The 14,051-nt window shown below is 37.2% G+C and overlaps 1 protein-coding gene across 6 annotated transcripts in view; it reads right to left on the bottom strand.

Moving 5' to 3' along the window:
- DYRK1A (dual specificity tyrosine phosphorylation regulated kinase 1A) overlaps positions 1-14,051 on the bottom strand; it is a 142,788-nt gene that overhangs the window by 64,538 nt on the left and 64,199 nt on the right. The window lies entirely within an intron of this gene.

The following is a 14,051-nucleotide window of genomic DNA, read 5'->3' as shown; positions in this document are numbered from 1 at the left end:
CGGGCTCTAGAGTGCAGGCTCAGTGGTTGTAGCACACGGGCTTAGCTGCTCTGCAGCACGTGGGATCTTCCCGGACCAGGGCTCGAACCCACGTCCCCTTCACTGGCAGGCGGATTCTCAACCACTGCGCCACCAGGGAAGTCCTTATTACATCATTTTAATACACATTTTTTAAATCGCCACATACAATTCACACTTACTAGAAAACACCAACAATAAATGCTTTTCTGCAAGCATAATAGGTTCCCTACTTCAAAGCAAGTTATTCAGTCACCTCCACCTTTGGAGCTACCACAGTGATCCCACACCTAGAGGATGGAAGCTACCCTCTCCGCCCCAAAGTTCCAACCATCTATCATCTCTGTTGGCTTCCCAAATCAAGCTTTATTTTCTAGCTCTGAAGCTGAACCAGTACCTTCGAGCACAATGGCTGGCAAGATCTTGAGCAAGCAGTGAGCCAACTTCTTCTTAAAGCCAGAGTGTGAATATTTTAGGCTTTATCAAGCACACAATCTCTGCTGCAATTAATCAACTCTGCCCTCACAGCACAAAAGCAGCAACAGACAATACATAAACCCGTGAGTGTGGCTGTGTATTTATAAGAAAGAGGCAATAGGCTGTATTTGGGGTCTTGCGACTTCAGAGGCAGCAACGTTAGCGTGAGGCACCCTAAAATTATACACACACACGCTTATATATCTGTATGTTACGTATCTACATGTATAATATAAAATATTGTGTATTTATGTATTTATTTATATAGTACATGTGTTTGTGTTATTATCTGTTTTACCCCAACTATAACACAAGGCCCTGAAGGATGGAACTGCTGCTGCTTCAGTCACTGACATTATCTTCAGTGAATGGGCACATAATGGCACTCAAAAAACATCACTGCCTGGCTCGACTAACTCACCTCATGAGACTCAAACGCAGATTAACAGGAAGGAAGGGGATACAAAAGAACCAGTTTCTCCTACTAGGAGAGGAGAGAAATGGTAAGTGCCCTCTGGTCCCCTCCCAAGCTGTCACTGTCACCGACAAGGAGGACAAGTGCTAACAAAGAGGGACAGTCATAAGACTAGTATCAACCAGAGGAGCAGTGACTTGTATCAAGAACTCCATGCAGCAGAGTTATCAAGGGGGTACTGAGGGACAACTCACTCTGCCCATCCTGGGCACGGTGCTTCAACAGCGAGAAGGAGAGCCAGCCGGGCCTTCCTAGTTGTGACGTCTACAGTGCCTGTGGCATACGACAGGCACTGAGCAAACACTGCACTAAAAAGAGTAAGCGGATTCTAGCCTCAAGCTCTACTCTCTCTCAGTGTGACCCTGGCCGCCTTCAAGGCTCGGCTGCCCTTCCTTAAAGTGGGGATAACAAGTCATGCCAACACCTATGAGAGGGTCATGTGAGCTAACACATATGAACACAGACTTTGTAAACTCTAAAACACCGCCCAAATTCAAAGATGAAGGATTTGAAAGCTGCCTTCATGCTGTGAATTCTCAAACTCCAGGATACTAATATTTTAATAGCTAGAAAATAGTACCAATTTTCCTATTAACTACTTTATTGAAAAGAAAACTAATGTCAATTAAAATGTTTTTTAAAAGTCCCCCATGGACCTGAATAGGCTATTTTCATTTCGAATTTTTGAAAAATGCAACCTGTCAGCTTTGTTTCCTGAGTTGCACCCGCTACAGTGAGTATTTAATAGTAATGCACTTAGTTCAACACGTTTTAGAAAAAAAGTTATTATGCTTATGTTTTCAGAGATATTACAATACTTAGGAGATGGTTAAAATAAGTGCAATATAATCCATTTTATGCAAAATGAGTGAATTGAGAGGCCTAGTGCTCAGGAAAACTTTTTCAAACTTTCAGTTATAAAATGTTCTTCCACGTTAACTATCAAGAAATATCGATGGTGTGTACGGGCACTAGCAAGGATTTTCCTGCACAGTGCTACATTCTTTTCTTAATGCTGAAGATGTCTGTGGTAGCAAAGTCTACTCACTGTTTTCAAAGCAGGGAAGTCCTTACCACCAAATGAGTGATGTTTAGACTGCTAACACTGACAAGAGCAGGATGCTAAGTTCCCTCCCTCCCCCGGCTCCATGAGGAGACGCACTGTGATTACGAATGACCACTCTTTTACACAGAGCTTCCTGGGCTTTCACATGGACGACTATCATTCCTCTACTCCAACTGGGAAAAAATATTAAGTTGTTCTACATACAAGAATACGTTTGCAAGATCTCATGCAGGACTGTGGTTGGAACTATAAACTAGACTATCCCACAGACACATGTTCATTTGAAACAAGTCAAATGAAACTGAAGTAAAGCACTCCCTTGGAGAGACCATCCCTGGCCTTTCTAGCAAAAACTGTACCTCCCCCAACCATCTACTTGTTTAGATGTTTACTGTGTATCTCTAGCCATTAGAACGTAAGCTCCATGACAGCAAGGACTCTCTGTCTTATCCACTAGTATATATTCAACACCAAGATGAAATGCTTGCCACAATAAATGCTCAAAAACGTATGCTGCTTATCTCACTGTTTTCTTAAACTACCTGACACCCAGCAGAATATCCCTTAGCTACTAACTGATCATACATAGTTCCATTATTTTCAGGTATGCATTCTGTAAGTTGTATAAATTTAACAGAATTGCTGGGAATTCCCTGGTGGTCCAGTGGTAAAGAATCCGCCTTACAATGCAGGGGACGAGGGTTTGACCCCTGGTCAGGGAACTAAGATCCCACATCCCGCGGGGCAACTAAGCCCGCGCGCCACAACTACTGAGCTTGTGCACCTCAACTAGAGAGCCCGCGTGCCGCAAACTACAGAGCCCACGCACTCTGGAACTCGTGCGCCACAACTACAGAGCCCACGTGCCCTGGAGCCTGCGCACCACAACTAGAAAGAAGGTCATGCACCGCAATGAAGAGCCCGTGCACCACAACGAAAAATCCCGCACGCCTCAACGAAGAGCCCGCACACTGCAACTACGACCCAACGGAGCCAGAAAAAAATTTTTTAATAAATAATAAATAAATCTTTAAAAAAACCCAGAATTGCTTTGGTTTCCCTATATTTATTTTTACTCCCACCTTCATTAAGTGACAAGTGAGGCTGATGTTCTAACTTTGTAATAGTATTATAGTTTCCTTACGAAAAACTTTAACGTGTTAAATAAGTGAGTACATTTAAAGAAAAATATTAGAGGCAGCATGGAGTAGTGCCTAGAAGCACAGATCCTTGAGCCGCGATACCCAGTTTGAATTCCAGCTCCACCACTTACTAGTTGTGTCCTTGAGCACCTTTCAACTTCCTGTGCCCTAGCTCCCTCATTAGTAAAGTAGAAATGATCATCACAGTATCACCTCCCAGTTCTCCAGCCCTTTCACTCTTCCTCCAAACATTTTCAGAATATCACCCCTGCTGGCGACTCTGTCAGCCCCTCCCTTCAACTAACTGCTCATGCTCTCTCTCCTTTTCATGATAAAGCAAGACCAACATCAATGAATTCACTATTCATTTCTGAATTTTCTGCAATCTGCAATTTCTACTTAGAGGTTCTATTTATTTATCCAGAAGCAAACTAACTTATCTTTTCCCCCGAGAAAAGAATGTCCTTGCCTGACTTGAAATTTCCACTAACAATACTCTCCCATTCATCCAGGCTTGACATCATGCTTCTTTAACTCTTCTTCATCCTCCACCTTCGTGACTAATCATTCTTTAAGTTCTGTCTAGGGTTCCTTAGGAAATTCCTTCATATCCACCTTCTCTGTTCTTTTACCTCGTAATTGTTCATAGACAGTAAGTTCCATGAGAATAGTGGCAGATTCTGTAATTTTCACAGGTCTATCAATTCCTAACACCTAGTAAAGGGTTCTGTATCTAGTAGGCTCCATAAGTATTTGTTTAATAAACTAATGTATGGCTGGCTTACTATAACCACCTCCTAAATGGCTTCCATGAGTCCAGACTCCAATCCTTCCTAAAGTTATTAATCTTTCGTAAAATGCCTCATACCTACAACTTGTCTGCTCAGACACACTCATTAATATACTCAATTCAAGTACCCACTAATTATAAGATACTACAGGCGGTACTGGGGAGGAAAGAAAGAACTGGGGCACAATTCCAAAAATGAGTCCTCTCCAGTTCTTCAAAAATGTTGCAAGTATGTGCAAGAAACAGCCATGTAAATATTTATAATAAAAGGTAAATAGACATTAATTCTGATTAGTAGGTAGTTTTTAATTAAGATAAGCAAAGGAAAGGAAAAGGAGACATTCCAATGAGGGAAGAACATAGATAAGAACGTAAGAGCATAAAAGCGGTACATTCAGGGACTTCCCTGGTGTTCCAGTGGCTAAGACTCTGCGCTCCCAATGCAGGGGGCCCGGGATGGATCCCTGGTCAGGGAACTAGATGCCAAGTGCCACAACAAAAGATCCCACATGCTGCAACTAAAAGATCCCACATGCCGCCAGGAAGATCCCTCGTATTGCAACTAAAAGATCCCGCGTGCCACAAAAAAGATCCCACGTGTCGCAACTAAGACCCGGTGCAGCCAAATAAATAAATAAATAAATAAATATTTTTTTAAAAAATTAAAAAATAAGAAAAAAAATTTTTTAAAGGGGGTACGTTCAAGGAAACACCACTGGGGGAGGTGGGCAGTTACAGGTTTAACTGTGTCCCCTCAAAATTCATGTTAAAGTCTAACCCCAAGCACCAGAGAATATGACTTTACTTGGAACTGACCTTATTTGAAAATAGGGTCACTGCAGATGTAGTCAGTAAGGATAAGGTCATTAGGTTGGGCCCTAATCCAGTATGGCTGATGTCCTTATAAGAGGAGAAAATTTGGACACAGAGACAGGCACACAGAGAGAACACCATGTGAAGATGAAGACAGAGATCAGGGTTATGCAGCAGAGGTCAAGGCATGCCAAAGACTGCCAGCAAACCACCAGAAGCTAGGCAACATACACACCAATCAGACTGGGAAACATCAAGATTCACAGAGCATTAAATAAATTACACAGGGTACTATCTTCTCAGTAGTGAGGAACAATCAGACTAAACACTGTGCTGGTCTCACATACAAAACCTTAAGTACAACTCAAAAGATCAAATTATTTCTAAGAAATCTAACTGTCCCAGAAAAAAGATCACAGAAATGTATAGGTATGTAAAACTACCCAGCACTCAACAAAGTAAAAATTCACAGATGTCTGGCACACAATCAAAATTACCAAGCATGCAAAGAAGCAGGAAATCATAACCTATAATGAGAAAAAAAAAAAAATCAATCAATGGAAATTAATCCAGAATTGACACAGCTGTTAAAGTTAGCAGGTAAGGACATTAAAGGAGGTATTATTGTAACTACATTCCACATATTCAAATAGTTAAGGAGGGTTGTGGAAAATATTTTTTAAAAGATGCAAATTGAACTTGTATAAATAAAACTACACTGTGCAAGATTAAAAACACATTAGAGGGACTTCCCTGGTGGCACAGTGGTTAAGAATCCACCTGCCAATGCAGGAGACACAGGTTCGAGCCCTGGTCCGGGAAGATCACACGTCCCGCAGAGCAACTAAGCCCGTGCGCCACAACTACTGAGCCTGTGCTCTGGAGCCCGCAAGCCACAACTACTGAGCCTGTACGCCACAACTACCGAAGCCCGCGCTCCGCAACAAGAGAAGCCACCGCAATGAGAAGCCCGCACACCGCAATGAAGAGTCGCCCCCGTTCACCACAACTAGAGAAAGCCCCCGTGCAGCAACGAAGACCCAACACAACCAAAAATAAATATAAATAATTTTTTAAAAAACACACATTAGACATAGCAGAAAAAAAGATGAGTGAACGTGAAGACATAGCAATAAAAAGTATTTCAGAATTCCAACTGGCTATTCAACACCTGAAACTGGCTGTCAAAACAAAAAAAAATATAAAACAGATTTTTAAAAAGAGAGAAAATAAAATATAAAATTAACAGACATTCACTGAGTTCTGGGACAACCTCAAATATCATAATATACATGTAACTAGACTAGAGAGGAGAGAATGAACAGAAACAATTTTGTAAATTTCCCAAATTTGATTAAAAACCACAAACTGACAGATCCAGAAGTTCAACAAGCCCCAAGCGCAAGAAACATAAAGAAAACCACACCAACCTGCTCAAAACTAATGATAGAAAGAAAATCTTAAAAGCAGCCAGGAAAGAAAAAGGACATATTATACATAAAGGAACAAGGATAAGGATTAAAGAAGATTTCTTAGAAGAAACAATGCAAGTGAGTAGACAGTGGAGTAACATCTTAAAACTGCTGCAAGAAAAGGTATCACCTAGAATTTCTATACCCAATGAAAATATCTGTCAAAAATGAAATAAAATGCAAACATTTTCAGATATACAAAAGGTGAGAAAATGTGTCACTAGTAGACCTGCACTACAAAAAATATTAAAGGAAGTACTGAGGATGGAGGAAAATGCGACCAGATGGAAACAGGACCTAGACAAAGAAATGAAAAGCATCAGAAAAGGTAATCACATGGACAAATATATAAGAATTTTTCTAATTAGTTAAGTCTCATTAAAAGATTATTAACCGTTTAAACAAAAATAATAATGTAGTGTGGGGTTTTAACATACATACAAACAGAATCTGTGAAAAAGCAGTAAAAAGACCAGTAAAAGATAAATGAAAGTATTCTATGGTATGGTCAATATGCCAAATGTGATGTGATATAAGTACTAGTATTTGAAAGTACACTGTTATCAGATTAAAAGCAATCACTGAATTGAAAAACAAAGGGTTAAAATGAATAAGCCAACAAAGGAGAAAAAAAATCAAATAATAAAATATATTCATTTAATCCAAAGAAGACAGAAAAAAAAGAGAAAAGGGGGAACAAAGAACAGAGGGGACAAATAGAAAATAAATAGCAGCCTGATTTAAACTGAAACATATCAATAATCAAGAGGCAGAGATTTGCAGACTTGTGGGGGGCCATGGGGGAGCAAGACTCAACTATATGCTGCCTATAAAAACACATTTCAAGGGCTTCCCTGGTGGCGCAGTGGTTGAGAATCTGCCTGCCAACGCAGGGGACACAGGTTTGAGCCCTGGTCTGGGAAGATACCACATGCCGCGGAGCAACTAGGCCCGTGAGCCACAACTACTGAGCCTGTGCGTCTGGAGCCTGTGCTCCGCAACAAGAGAGGTCGCGATAGTGAGAGGCCCGCGCACTGCGATGAAGAGTGGCCCCCGCTTGCCGCAACTAGAGAAAGCCCTCGCACAGAAACGAAGACCCAACACAGCCAAAAATAAATAAATAAATAAATAATTTTAAAAAAAAAATTTCAAAAGAGACATTAACACATTAAAAGTAAATGGTTGAAAAAAGATATATCATACTAACACTAATCAAAATTAAGACAGAACAGTTGTATTAATATGAAACAAAGTATTCTGTAACCCAAGGAATATAATATATGACTAGGAATGAAGGTCATTTTATAATGATAAAGATGCCAAATCATCAAGAGGATATATTCATTCTGAATATGTATGCACCTATTAAAAGAGTTTTAAAATACACAGAGCAAAAAAAGATAGAATTGCAAGAATAGGCACAATTATATTAGAAAATTTCATATCCTTCTCTCAATAACTGATAGTACAAGTAGACAGAAAGTCAGTAAGGATATAGCAACAACACTATCCACAAACTTGACCTAACCAACACTTAGACAATACTCCACCAAAGAACAGCTGAACACACATTCTTTTCTAGCAACACAGCACATTTACCAAGACAGACCATATTATGGGTCATAAAACAAATCTCAACAAATTAAAGGGAATCAAGTCACACAAAATATGTTTTCTGACGGCAATGAAATCTGAAAGCAGTAACAGATGTATGGAAAATCCCCAAATACTTAGAAACTAAATGACATACTTCTAAACACCTGTGGCTCAAAGAAGAAATCAAAGAGCAAATTAAAAGTATTTTTTTTGAACTGAAAGAAAATGAAATACATTTTATCAAAACTTGGGGGATACAGCTAAAGCAATACTTAGGTAGAAAATTATAGCACTAAACACCTCTATTAAAAAAGAAGACATTTGATAATGGAATGGACAAAAACACAGTACTGTTTCTAATATAGCAAATAATGTCCAGTAGTACCTCTGTTGTGTGAATTAAATATATAAATGGAAATAGAAAATATAATTTGAACTAAATATAAAATATTTTTTAAAAAGAAGTTCTGAAATCAATGGCTTCTGTTTTCTTGATATACAGTGAGCATGAATCTGAAGAATCAATATTGTTTAAGATGTCAATCCTTCCTCCAAAATTATCTACAGATTCAACACAATCCCAACCCACATCCCAGTAGGCTTGTTTGTAGAAACTGACAAAATGATGTGCCGATTCACATGGAAACTCAAAGGACCTGGAGTAATCATGACAATTCTGAAAAAGAGAAAGTTGTAGGACTAACACTACTACTAGCAGATTTCAATACTTATTATACAGCTACAGTAATAAAGGCAATATGGTATTGGTGTCAAGACAGACAAACAGATGACAGAAAGTCCATAAACAGACCCACACACATATGGAAGACTGATTTTCAACAAAGATACAAAAGTAATTCACTGGAGAAAGGGTAGTCCTTTCTTCAAACGGCCCACTTGCAGAAAAAGTGATTTTTTAGCTACACCTTGCAGCACCATTTACAAATATTAACTTCAAATGGATCACAGACTTAAATGTAAAACCCAAAACTATAAAATCTGGAGGGGGAGAAAAAAACATAGGAAACCTTTTAGACCTTGGGACAATCAGGCAAAAGTTTTCCAAAAGCATGATCCATAGAAGACCAAATCAATGAAACAGACTTCATAAAAATTAAAAACATCTGTTCTTCAAGACAAGTTTAAGAGAATGAAAGAGTTTAAGAGAATGAAAGAGTAAGCCATGGACTAGGATAAATTATTTGCAAATCATGTATCTGCTAAAGGACTTGAATCCAAAATAGGTAAGAATTCTCAAAACTCAATAATAAGGAGAAGAAGAAAAAAAAAAAGGTTGGACAAGGATTTGAACACTTCACCAAAGATGACATACAGAGCGCAAATAAGCATTCCTAAGACCATGTGAAACACCACTTCCACCAAGAATCTTTTCCTAGTCCCAATCGAAGAAGGATCACCCCCTCTTCTGAATTTCCACCTCTCTTGTAGCATGGATATTTCACCACTTTGCATAACTATACCATACAGTTATATAAAGACATACCTCATCCACCTCCATTAAATTATAAACTCCCTGAGAGCAGGAGCCTATGTCTCTCTGACTATGGGGACGAATAAAGAATTTCTATTCATTTGTTTTATTTTATTTATTTTTCTTCCAGCTTTATTGAGATATAATCGACATAGAGCACTGTGTACATTTGTTTTAGAATACATCTTCAGTAAATATGCCTAGGAAAAATAATAATCAGATATTAAGGTTTAATTTTTGTTTACATTCTTTGCAAGGCTGTAAGATTGTCCAATTAGCCTGTCTAATTTAACCAGGTCCTTAAATAAAAGATATAACAATTAAAGGGGTAAACTTCTTAGAAAATTTGATATAGACATCTAAAACTCAAATGGATTATTTTTGGTGCCATCTTGTGTTTCAATGCTTTAGCGCCAAGAACAAGGGAGGAAAGAAAGTTTAAAAGCCCTATGCTTTAAGCAACAGACACAAAAGGTGAAGAGCACTGGTCGCCACAAAACCAAGTGAAGAAAAGCCAAAGAAAATTAGAGCTAGAACAGTAAAACAGCAGTTCTTATTTTAAGGGAATGACACCAGCTGGCTTAGAAATTCAGGCACTGAAACATCTAAGACACTGAAGCCTTAATCACTGTGACCACCTATACTGGATAACAATAATATCAGAATGTTACTTTTGTTCAATTGTTATCTATTCTTCACACTAAAATGTTCTTCCTTCCTATTATTCTCCGGCTATTTGAATTAAGTCATACTTAAAACCTTAACAAAGTTCTGTGGGCTTTCTCAAAAGCCTTTCCCAGACCACTCAACCCGTTTCCCATGTCCCTATCCTCAAAAAGCTTGGTGATTTCTTTTTACCTGTACTCTCCCAGATAAATACTCATGGCACTTTCTGTATGACTGTCTTATATTTTCATCTAACTTTGCATGTGTTTACTCTTCACCTCTTAAGTTCTTTGAACAAAATACTGAGTTTTTAATTTCCTACAGAATCTCTCACCTAACTACTCAATAAAAACCTAATGTAAACCTAAGATAGTATAATACAAGCAATAGTTAAAACATCTGACTTAAATCAGAAAGATAATAATAACAAGAGGTGGTGAGTAACAACCTGATCTTCCAAGTGAACAGAAGAACATGAACAGGGGGGTTCCAGTTATGCTCCTATTTGCTAAGATTACATGAGCAGTACAAGATAAATTCTGCCCCAAAGCTTGTACCAATTTATTAAAAACAAACATGTACCTTTACAAAAGGTCAAAATCATGAGAAATATCAAATATGCTACTTTTTGCAATGGTACTATTTCTAATCTGAAAAGAAAGAGATCAATTTTACTGAACAGAGTTTCAGAAAACCTGTGCACAGCGCTGCTCCCTGGGTTATATTTTGGCAATGCTATTCCCTTTCTGTTATAAAGTATTTAATTAGATAAAGATTTTATACAATTTAACTTCTATAATTTAATACACATATCTTGGTTACAGGTATTTAACAAAGCAATTAAATCCTTATTTCCACTTCTGTTCTAAAATCCGCCTGCCCGCAGCGAGTGGGAACTGCTGCAGATCATTAAACGCTCATTTATCAATGTCTCTCACCAGGCAACACAACGCAGCAGAACAGCACATAGAAACCATCCTGAACCCCAGCAACAGCGGCTAATTAGCATAGCCTACCACTAAACCGACGCCATATGATTGGAACTGTTAGTCGGAATGCTAGCCAATCAAACTAGGTTATGCAAATAGCCTATTTTAGTTGCCAGGGCAGAGCTACTTCCAATTGTCCAATAGGAAAACAAGCAATAAACAAGAAATGAAATTGAGCTTTGTCACATTTTCAAGTTGCTGTTAACACTTTCAGGTTTAGAGCAAAATTAACAGCAACTGTAAAGGATTAGAATCATATTCTATTTTTCACTCCAAATGAAATCCCATGGCAATACACACAGAATACAGTTAATGTAGTGTATGTGTTATAATTTTAACTTTTTACTATATAGCTATGAGTTTTTCTATCAGAAGCTGCCATCAACATTTTAACTTTTTCCCCCACCTACTCAAAGGCAGGCATTATGTAAATGTCTTTCTATACATTCAAATAGATTCTCATTTTAGAGAAATCCTATAAAGCATTTTTATTCTATTATGGAAAGCCTGAACAAAAGGTGGGCATAACAGAACACACGGCTCAGTGGAAGTCTGAAACAAGCTTTATCAGACTGAAGAGAAAAAACATTTTGGTTTTGGTTATGATATGTGTTAATATACAGTTTCAAAATAATTTTAAAATAATAAAACCCACATTAATTGTTAACCTATAGGGCTCAGAATACACAAATTGGGACCAAGAAAATAATACTCATATCTTGGAACCAAGATCAAGATATGAGCAAAATATAAACATATTATAATCATATGTAAAATTTCTAATAATGAATAAAACATTAAAAAAAAAACTTCTACTCTGTCAGTACATACTAACAGCTACAAATATGGCCTTAAAGAGCATCAGTGTCCTGACAATTCTTAGTGGTTGAGAAAATTTCTTTAATCTCACATATTCAGAGAAATGCTTTGAAACATGTCAAGGAGACACAGTTCCCATTTGTGCCTTATAACTGTATCTTTATAAAAGATAGTTTTATTTTAAAATAGATCAACTTGTCCCACCTATCCTAGCAATTATCTCTTTCTAAACAGGAGTACAGATTCATCCCACACCAAGAAGTCAGTGATTTTCAAATGTATTTTCCCACAGAATGTCTGTAAATGTCTCCAGAAAGACTGCTAGCATTTGTAAAATACATTGAATTAAGACAAAGAGCAGATTTCAAGCACCAGATTCAAAGAAAACAGCATGTTGCTCCTATCTCTACCACTGCAAACTATCTTTCCCCCTTAAGAAAACAAGCCACTTTTCCACCATCTCCAAGCATCCATCACCCATACCTGTCTCCTAATTTCTTCTCATGTTCTCTCTACTTAGCAGTTCTGGATGAAAATTATTTAAAAAGTCCAATAAAACCACAAACAGAGTCAGCTTGTTAGAGGGAGGAACTTTAAAGCTGGAAGAAACCTGAAAGAGTGTCTAACACTAACCCCTTGTTCCATAAACAAACTATACTTTTAGAAAAATAGTGCATAAGATCCTACAGATGAAAATCAAAGCCCTCCCAAATAATCTTCTAACAGTATCTATAAATAATCAATATATCCGTCAGGTACCAGTAAGTCTCATGGTTTGCTGTTCATATGAAAATATATTTAAATATAAATGTTCAAAAAAGATTAGCTCAGAATCATTCTCCATGCCATCATATGACAAAAGCATCTATTAACCAAGGCTTACTTAAGAAAGGGTTGAAAATCACTAACCCAAAGCATTTAATCCATTCCCTGAAAGACGCAATCTCATTTCACTTCAAACTTTAGATATCATTTGGTGTGTTTTTTAAATACTTGGAACCCTTTACAAGCCTCCTTTAATTCCTAAAGACAAGGGCAAAAAAGATTTTTAAGCCAATTTCATTCATACTCTTGCTCTTGCCCATGAATCTTTAATATCTTGGTCATTTCTCCCAGGTTCAAGCTTTTCTTACTTCTATCACATTAAGTGATCTTAATCCAGCCTGTCTTCCAATCTACAGCAGTTTAAAAAAAAACAAAAACAAAAAAAGCATTTTCCATATAAACAAAGTCTGTTTCCTGGCCCACCTCTTAAACATTTTTCATAGGACAAAATTTTCCCATCCTTGAAGAAGAAAAAAAAAATTAAAACCTTGGATTCTTATTTTCCTTTGGGGCCTAGAGACACAAGGAAATATCATCTGCCTGGTGACAGATGCTCTAGGATAAAACATCCTGAATTTAAATGTTGTTTAGTTATCAGCAGTTCTTTTAAAAGTTACTTAAATTGTGGAGTTTAGGAAAACGTCAATGACTACTACTTTTAGAATCAGAAATAAAACATTTAAAATGTTTAAAAATAGTTAACTCACTAAATTAGAATCTCCATTACATAAAATATGTATTTTAGAATTCCTAGTAAAGAAAATGGTAAGTTTTCTAAGTATACAATTAATCATTAACTTTTTAAAAATATAGTATTCCAGTTATGTTTTCTCCCCTATATTCTAAGAAGAAACATATTTAGAATACGTAACTAGTAACTTCTCATCTGCAATTAATGATGCTCAAGACATATAAACAGCCTCTATCCTCTCAATGTGTAAGAGACCATTATTATGCCACGTAACAAATCATCCAAGATTATCTCAAATGACAAATCACACCATACCAACAATTTTGCATTTTAGGGAGAAATACAATGTAGCTTTATAGTTTTGAAAAATGGCAAGTATTTTCCTTTTTTAATTTGAAGCCATCTAATCTGGAAAAATTTCAAAAATTTTTGAGCAACTACTTTGGTCAAGTTTGTAATGCCTCATTCTATAAAGTGAGGCTGCCACCATATTGTTTAGCTGGACATCCTTTACAAAAGATTAAGTCCAGTAGATTCTCTCCAACTTAAGAGCAATCCTGATGCTTTTTTCCCCTCCTTCTCATGAGTCTGCTTATAAAAATAGAAGGTAAACTGTTATTTACATCTGGATTATAGACATAAATTTTTAAATCTTGGACTATTCTCTACTCTTGTGGATCAACTAATTCACATTTGGGAAATGGCCCCATCTTCATCCTC

This window comes from Balaenoptera ricei, chromosome 4 (assembly GCF_028023285.1).
Source record: "Balaenoptera ricei isolate mBalRic1 chromosome 4, mBalRic1.hap2, whole genome shotgun sequence".
In the NCBI taxonomy this organism is placed as follows: Eukaryota; Metazoa; Chordata; class Mammalia; order Artiodactyla; family Balaenopteridae; genus Balaenoptera; species Balaenoptera ricei.
Note: the sequence above shows the minus strand (reverse complement) of the source record. Positions and strands in the feature narration are given on the sequence as shown.